The 9,253-nt window shown below is 36.6% G+C and overlaps 1 long non-coding RNA gene across 1 annotated transcript; it reads right to left on the bottom strand.

The window, feature by feature from the left end:
• Positions 1-2,277: 2,277 nt before the first annotated feature.
• On the bottom strand, positions 2,278-7,037 carry LOC119479060. Its single transcript, XR_005204597.1, has 5 exons — positions 6,974-7,037; positions 6,473-6,519; positions 6,227-6,298; positions 6,021-6,083; positions 2,278-5,121 (listed from the first exon to the last, which is right to left on the bottom strand). It is a non-coding gene; the product is annotated as an uncharacterized LOC119479060 (long non-coding RNA).
• Between the last annotated feature and the right edge of the window lie 2,216 nt (positions 7,038-9,253).

The following is a 9,253-nucleotide window of genomic DNA, read 5'->3' as shown; positions in this document are numbered from 1 at the left end:
CTTATTAAGTGTACATCACTAACTCAGTTTTCACTAGATGGATGCAGGGCTCTCAAGTGAACAGCAGATGGCGCTATTGACTTGGGCATGGTGTGCTGGTTCATCAGTTCCATTGATGATTAGAAGTATAATCATATTTCAGTATACCTTTTAATATGTCATAGCATATTTAAGTGTAGATTTCTCATGCTTTTGAAATAAGATGGTATAAGAAGAAGTATTAAATAATTGCAAATTAATCACACATTTTTTATCTGTTCAAAATGTACCTTAAATGGAGATTTGACAAGTATTTAATACTCTTATCAACATGGGAGTGGGCAAATATGCTCGCTTTATGCAAAATGTATGTATATATTTATTACTGGAAATCAATTAACAACACAAAACAATGACAAATATTTTCCAGAAACCCTCACAGGTACTACATTTAGCATAAAGAAATATGCTCAAATCATAACATGGCAACCTCAAGCCCAACAGGCAACAACAGCTGTCAGTGTGTCAGTGTGCTGACTTGACTATGACTTACCCCAAACTACATGTGATTATCATAAAGTGGGCATGTCTGTAAAGGGGAGACTCGTGGGTCCCCATAGAACCCATTTCCATTCACATATCTGGAGGTCAGAGGTCAAGGTACCCCTTTGAAAATGGCCATGCCAGTTTTTCCTCGCCAAAATTTAGCATAATTTGGAGCGTTATTTAGCCTCCTTCCTGACAAGCTAGTATGACATGGTTTTCTAGTTTTAAAACTGAGTGACCCGCTACAACCTAAAAATCGCAAGTTGCATTAGAGAAATTAACTTTGACAGCCCTAGTCTATAGTAACATAATTGAAAGGAAATTTAAAATCCTGAATGGCAAATATATTTATATTTACTGTATAGTGGAATATTTATCCTCCAAATCCATTGATCCAGTGTGAACTAGTCCCCAGCTGTTGAACTGCTTCTCTACATTTCAGTAAATTGTTGAACTTTCAGTTTTTTCCCCTGAGAATTGATGCACAGCATATTGGCAAGGAAGCCCTCAGATTTTAGTAGATTCAGACTTTATCAGGCAACGGTGGATGTTGCATTAGCTTTAGCTTGCTGTTGTCTACTCTTTAACCCAGGGCCGCCTGGCTCCACATCTGACAAGTGTGTCCACGTGTTAATGACTTCACCTCGTGTTAAATACCTCTACTGAGGCAATTAGAGACACATGGAAGGCATTTGCTACAAGTGCTGGCCACTGCTGCAGCTCCGTTTGAATGAATAATGAAGAGGAATACAATCACAGCAAAAGTGGAAACATATGACAGGGGTGTCGAAGTCAGCCACAATGTAACGTGATTTAAAAAAAAAAAAAAATGCATCTCTATTGGCTCTGACCACAAACAAGACGGGTCAGTAGTCTGTTCAGTGTTGTTGTGGAGATTACAGGGGCACCACTATAACTAATATTGTCATTGACAGATGGTTGGTGGCGAGTGTGAACTGCAATAACACAATGTGTTCTACCTCTTTATGCTTAAAGGAATAGTTTTTGGGAGATACAATTTTAAAGTTAAAGTATGTATATCACTGTCATGTCTTTATGCTAATTATGAAGTTAGAGTCAGCAAACGGTTATTTTAGCATAAAGACCAGAGACATGGGGAAACAGCTAGCCTGTCTCTGTCCAAAGGTAACAAAAGTCCACCAACAAGCACCTCTAAAGCACGCTAATTAACAGGAAGTAACTGCTCCCAGCCAAGATATACTGTAGTTCCCGCTCATAAGTCTTTGTAAAACCATGAATTTTATGCCTTTTTTTTTTTTTGTTCAGATTAAATCAACAAGATATAACTTGTTGATTTGATCCCATTTACACTTAATGCGTCTTGGTCGAATCACATATCTGACCTCAAAAACGCTTTGTTAATGCATCCAAGAAGCATTGATAAAAAGTGTAAATGCATATGTCTCTCCTAGACAAGTTACTTTCTGTGACGTATTCTCAGCTATTTTTGTAATCTTCTAATGAATGGATGATTAAAGTGAAAGGATGTTTAAAATGAAAGGACAGTTTCTACAGGTATGTGCAGGTATGACTATGCAGTGGAATACTTTGGCAAAAATCCTAAAATGCCACCGCCCTGTCTTTGTCTTTATTACAGCATACAAGATCAGAGGCAAATGGATCAGTGGATTAAGTTGGTTAATTCATCAATAGCAATCCAAAAAGCAGTTTATTGAAAAAGTTCTACCTCTTAATTTTCATTTGTCAATCAAACAGAAAATCCGATTTTTGAACTTGCTAGCTACACACTTATTGATAATTTAATAGCAGGAGGGCTGTCATTTAAATCATATTAGCAATAGTGTCTACTTTAATATACAGTACATGCAACGTGACATTTCAGCAATGGGTGATTAATGTCTATAACTTATTAACTATAGGCTACTATTAGCAGTAAGGCTAACTACTTTAATCTCAAATACAGGATACCAAGTTCGTAACTGTAGCTTCTGCCATCTGGCTTTAGCCATGACAGTCCTTCCCAGCTCACTAGCTACTCTTAGAAGTCGAATAAGTATAAGGGTAAAGTTTTCATGTATTCTTTATTCTAAGAACACAATGACAGAATTGTCTGGAAGCTGTATGATGACGCTCACTGAGGAACAGCATCTCTGGTCATGGACAGGTTGAACCGGTTTTAAACAATGTTGGCTATGAATAATCAGCTGACTACACAGGTATTTGACAAATGCCTGTGACAGCTATTTATATATTCAGCAAACAAAATGTTATGAAACAATAAGTTGTAAAACATGAAATCATACTGTATGTTATAAAAAAAGTAAAACGTTTTCATATAGCGCTTGTCAAATCAAGACAGATCACTTTCATTTCAACCCTACTGTATATGTAGATGGGGAAATATTTTTAAATGAAAACACAACAATTCTTAATTTTAAGTGATTATAAACTAAAGAAAACATAGTTATGAATACTATATACCATTTATGCTAATAGATCCTCCAAAATGCTACAAACTGGACCTTAAAAGCAAAGAAAAACACAATAAAAATACGAACTGGTGAAAGAAAAAATACGAATACGAAAATGTGCAATGTTTATGCTGCCTTACCCAAAAATATTAAATTAAAATAAATATTAAGTAGAAAAAAACTTGTTTTTACACCCATTGTCTTTTCTAAAAGAAAGTACAGACAATAAAGATACATTCATACATGACCTGATTGAATGAATACAAAAAAGTCTGAGTGAACACAAGTGAGCTAAACCCTTCACTCTATTGCTCCAAATATGTACAATGTGTGTCTTTAAATTCATTCTTTAAGTCCCAATATTAGTCCTTTACTTAAAGCTCAACTGAAATTAAATTACATTTTTTGGTCTGCAACAGCTTACATACCTGCTCTGTAAATCACTTTTCGATGAAATTTTGGCTTCACGGTGCCGCCAATTATTTTTGCGTTTATTTGTCAGAACAACATACATTCTCCATCTACACAGATGGAGAATTTGCTTCCATGCGACCAATCAAATCTTTCCATAAAGCAGTAATGACAGTGTTCTATCATAGATAGAGCAGACGGTCACACTGAGCCAGACAGCAGCACGCTACACAACACAAGAGCGAGAGACTCTGAACAAACACATTAGCTTTCCTGCTAAAGTTTCCTTCTTATTTAACTCACAAAAACGAACACAAGTATTGTCCTGTACCTTAGCTTGTTGAACAAGACACCAAATAAACATTTACCGGGGAAAAGTGCACTGCTAATATCAGTATGCAGACTAGATAGCTAATTAGCTGCTCAGCTAATCACTTCGGCGCAGTTACAGGCTAGTGTTGTCTTTACTCTTCAATACCTCTAACGACACACCGTCTGCCATGACCTATAGACTACAGAGTACGTTTTCTTAGTATGTCTTTGGTTCCCCTGCCGGGGCTCAGCCTGCAAGCTGCTGTCAATCAAACACAGACACTGACACGCCCCTCAAGCCAGCTGAGACATAAAGGAACATTTCTGATATTTCTCTAAATACCCTTTCTTCCCTTTAAAATAATAATAAAAAACTTTTAACAATAAATATATAAACATGTTATTATTTTTGACTGCAAAAAGGGATGACTACATGTGATTTCAGATGGACTTTAAGAGCCAGTTGTGTAAAACCCTGTGCTTTATTTCAATGATTGAATGTTGCACATTCCTATTCTCTTTGCATTTCCTCGAAGTCCTTGAGCGTATTCCTCATCTTTGCAAACTCATGAACAGTTTTCTCACACAGCAAGGCAGAATCTGTGATACAGTTTCTAAACTTTGCATCCTCCTCAGAGGTCGGAGTGATTCGGGTGATATTGATAATGAAGTCTAATAGTTCCCTCACTTGCCTCAGCATGGTCAGAGTCACATCCATAACTTCCCTGCTCCTTTTTGACAGTTCAGCTGTTTGTTCAAGAACCTGCTGAAGTTGTTCTATTTTCAACAGACTTCTTCTGTCTGGGTCTCTAGTTCTTGTCATTAATGAGGATGATTTTTCCTCCAACTCCTCAGAGACCTCCTTAATTTTTTCCAGGACATCTTTTTGTATATCAACAATTTCTGTGAATTCTTTTCCCAACTCTTCCACAGTTTTTACACTTGTAACCTCTGCTGCTGACTTGGTTACATTTGCTATAATAACAGCTCCACCTCCACCAAGTGCTGCAGTGCCTCCTAGTATTGCCAATTTTTCAGCTCCTGTATGCAAAGCTGCAGCTATTCCCACAGCTATTCCAACTCCTCCTAAAACTGCCCCCACCATTCTGGTTGTGTTTGTGATTTTCTGTATTTCTTTTACTTCTTTAGATATTCCCTCAAGTTCACCTGCAATGGCTTGCATTCTTTCTTTTTTCCTTTCATACTGTTCAATAAATAATTTCCCATTTTCGCTTAGTCTGTTTAGCAGATCAGACAAATGAGCTGGTAGCTGTCTGGGCATTTTCAGAAAGACTTCAATCAATTGAATGTGTGCAAAGTCTATTAAAAAGCTGAACTCGGTGACCTACAGGTGAAAGAGGCCGGTGTTTCAGTCCACTGGGTGTTTTGTCTGGATTGTCGTTCAGAGCCTTTACAGTACCTGCCAGTAATTTGAAAGAGGTTTATTAATTACACTTTTCATCAAGGCACAACTACCAGATAACCATTTTATAATTATGCCCATAGTTTTACACCTATTAGGGATGTCACGATACCAGAAATTTAGTAGCCGATACCAATACCAGTGAAATTTCACGATTCTCGATACCAATTCGATACCACGGTAAAAACAAAAGTAATACAATAAATCCCATGTAGTTCAACATACACTCCTTTATTACCGTTTGCATACTGGTTTTTGTTTGGAAGTTAAACAGGTTATAATTACCTCTCTATTATCTTTTTTATATTGCTGTGAAAACATCTCCTTCAAGCAACTGTAGTTATTCAAGTTTCTCATCAAAAACTATGATTTACAAGATTACATTTGAACACTTCATCATAATGTTAGAATTTACCTTTGCCCAATATTTTTTTCTGAATAGAGCCTGAACACATCATAATGTAAATCAATAGCACCTCCCATGTTGACATCGACAGGATGAGGGCTAGTTAATGTTAGCTGTTAGCACCGTGAAGGACTGTGCTGCTTACTGGCTGCTAACAGCTAACGTTAACTAGCTCTCATCCTGCTGATTTCAACACAGATTTGTTGTTCGCAATGTAGCATTATCAGGGGAAAAATAAGGTGCGTCCCCTGGAGACGTCAATAGTGAGTTTACTGCGTCCCAAACACATTTTCTATCGTCCCCGGGACAACGGGACTCCATTGGTCTTGAGCCTACCGTCATGTTATCAGAATTTTGGCATCGACTTGGTACATAAGTATCGGTTCTTGTGACATGCCTAACACCTTTTAATACAACCCAATTCAATGGCAGAACAGAGGTGGCATAACTGATACTGTGTGTTGTGTTGCTTTCATAGGCTTATACTTACACAGAAAAGCTAAGTTGCATTAGATATTCACACTGTCGCTCCAAATGTTATTTTTTCCACAACCTTGAAACACAAAGATAAAATATAGAAAAGATGGTAGACATGGTATCAATATTTAATTTAAACACAATAATGTACTATATAAAAAATGCAGGGGCAAAGACAAAGTACAAAGTAGACGAAAAACAATCTGCAGTAAATATTACCTTGTTGTTTTCACGTTTAAAATGTTTTATCGTGATTCTATCAACTTTTTTCTCAGAGATCATGACCGCATGCTGAAAAGGATTTAGAAAAAGAACAAGTTGGTTATTGCCTATAAGTGACAACTTTAAAATAATACGGATGAATAAAAAAATGACCAAATTCCATTATCATTAAACTGGGAGCAAAGAGGGAAAAAATACTAGCCCTTTGCCAAAGAAAAGCACACTGTCAATAAGAAAACATACTTTGTAGTCTTTTTATCCTTTGACTGCATCCTGGCCACATGTATCTTCTGACAGAAAGCAAAACAAGCAAATCAATTTAATGCACTACGTGTAGGTTTTGAAATTTTGAAACGTTGGTGCCCCCCAATGGTGGAACCAAAATTGACATGATCCAGGTATACCAAGATGGATAGACTGATAAAAACAAAACAAATGCCATCAGTAAAATTTGAAAGATTCTATAATATAAATAGATACATATATTTACACGTAGTGGATTTAAATTTGTTTTGTTTTACTTTGCTTCACACTTCAGGAAAGCTGGCTTGCTTGTCTTTAAATCAATTGGTTCCTTTAACTAATTGGCATCTATAAACACACTAGCCTTTAGAAAGATGTGGCTACAGGTAATAGGCATTTTAAACAGCAAGTACTCACTAGCTAAATCAAATTGAACAAGTTAGCAAATAATTGAGGTCAGGACACAAAAATAATAATGTAAATTGAATTAAAATGACTTACATGGTGGTTCATCCTTTCCGTCGCCTGTGCCTTTTCACAAAATACTTTCACTTAAATTGACAAGGCTCTCTGTCTCTCAGCAGTCCATCGCTTGTTTCCTTATATAGAACGCTTAAGTCACATGACTCTGTTGTCACACATGCCAATATTATTCCACCAAACCCATTCTCAATATGAAACAGAAAGTAAAAAAAGTGCTTAGTCATTTGGCAACCAGGTGTGTTCACTGAAACAAAAACAAAATCAATTTAATATTTTTAAGCTAGAAATGTGCAAAATATAGTTACAATAGATAGTAAACTGTTTAGCGAATACACTCTATTTTATGTTCAATGTTTATCTATTGCAAAACATTGTAAACTACTAAATCCACCATGGTCAGGCACTGCTGATTTGTTGAATCAATGAAGTCTTGTGAAATACTGGCTTTAAAAGCAGCACTGGGACAACTTTGACCCAATATTCAAAATGCCCCATTATCATTAGTGAAATAAGTCAACAAAAGAATGGTCAATATCTCAGACAACTAAACTGAAAATAAAACAAAACATTGAACTACTAAGTGAAAGTACCATGAAAAAGTGAAAGTGAAATGTACGATGAGAAACAATAGGCCTATTACTATGGGCATAGAGCTATTGCTTTGATCTACAGTAGAACTTTGTCCCTTCACAATTTTTACTATAATTAATCACTGTGTAACACACGCATGTAAAAGAAAAAACTAAATAAAACTAAATTAGCATATGAGAATGAAACATGTTTTATTTTCCAGGCTAAATATCCCTTAAAAGTTATAGGAACTACGGCCATTTTCAAAATTCATATATCTTATTCCTATGGTCTACGACAGTCCAAAAAAATATTAGTAAACATGAACAGATTTTGTGGACCCACAGAATGTTTGTTTCTTTTTTATATCCAAATGAGCTTTATTCTATTGTAGTGACTCAGTTGTGGAACAGAAAAATGTACCAATATACTCCCCTGGGTGCCCTCAGTGTCATCTATAACATCTTTCGCAAGTAATTGTTTATGGAGCAGCTCCAGACTTCAACCCTATGACAAGTTTGAGGTTTAGCATTCTAGTTTTTGGATTTGGTAGAGAGTTCTTTTTTTTACTAATATTTTTTGGACTGTCTTAGTCCATAGGAATTACATGTATGAATTTTGAAAATGAGCGTAGTTCTCTTTTAAAAGTTTGGAGGATATACAGTAAACTAATTACCTTCTTCTTTAGGGGTTTAATAAACTAAATGCTATGTATCTACATTTAGACAATGGGTGTTGGGCCTACTTGAAATGCACAGCCTCTGTGCTACATTGGTTCTGGTTATGGATAAAGCTAGGGCTCATGGGCGTTTGATTAATTGAATATTGGTCAAACAAGAAATTCTTATTCTCTTATCTTGATTATTTTTTTGGCTATGGAGAGGGTACAAGGAGTGCAATTACAAAATAGCCACACAGATGAATCTGTGATCATCAAGAAATGTTTTTCTTTTCAAAACGTGTCCAGGAACAACATCATCACATGCTTAAAGGCTTTTGAAGCAAACTGCCCAAACCAGAAAAGCCAGTGTTCTACAGAGTCCAAGTATCATTCTGACATCGTTCTCTCTGTACATAGCTCTCTGTTTAAGTACAACTAAAATTCCTGTAATAGCAGTACCCCTGCATTAACAAATAGTTTATAGAAGGAATGAAAGACCTGCTAAAGACAAGGTAACGGACAAATGTCAGTGGGGTATGTGGCGTTTGGCCAAAGAATAGTGTGAGAGCAACCACAGGGGGTCAACAATATCAGCTTTGTAAGATAAGATAAGATAAGATATACTTTATTGTACCGCAGGGAAATTTGGTTTGGTCTCCAAGCCGTGCTGTACATTTGGGTTAGCTAGAGGGAATTATGATACAATAAGGCTGGAGCCACAGAATGTATACAATGTGGATGAAGTCTCCGTGACGTCACCCATAGGTTTCTGAAGAGCTGTTGTGAAGCTCAAGGTGGATGGCTTTGGCCATTGCCATCTTGGCAGTGACGACAAAGCCTAAAACTCCCAGCAAATCCAAAAATGGACAAAGAAGTGGATCGTTGGTGGAGCTGAGGCGGGCCCGGGTGACGCATCAGAGCAGACAGCTAGCAGCTAGTTGTCATGAATGGAGAAATAAGCAATCGAGACTATAACCGTTCTTTTTGTACCAGGCTGTAAACATGTTTATATCTTCTGTAAAGTTGGGCATTTCAACACGGGGGTCTATGGGAATTGACTGACTTTT

This window comes from Sebastes umbrosus, chromosome 20 (genome assembly GCF_015220745.1).
Source record: "Sebastes umbrosus isolate fSebUmb1 chromosome 20, fSebUmb1.pri, whole genome shotgun sequence".
Lineage (NCBI taxonomy): Eukaryota > Metazoa > Chordata > Actinopteri > Perciformes > Sebastidae > Sebastes > Sebastes umbrosus.
Note: the sequence above shows the minus strand (reverse complement) of the source record. Positions and strands in the feature narration are given on the sequence as shown.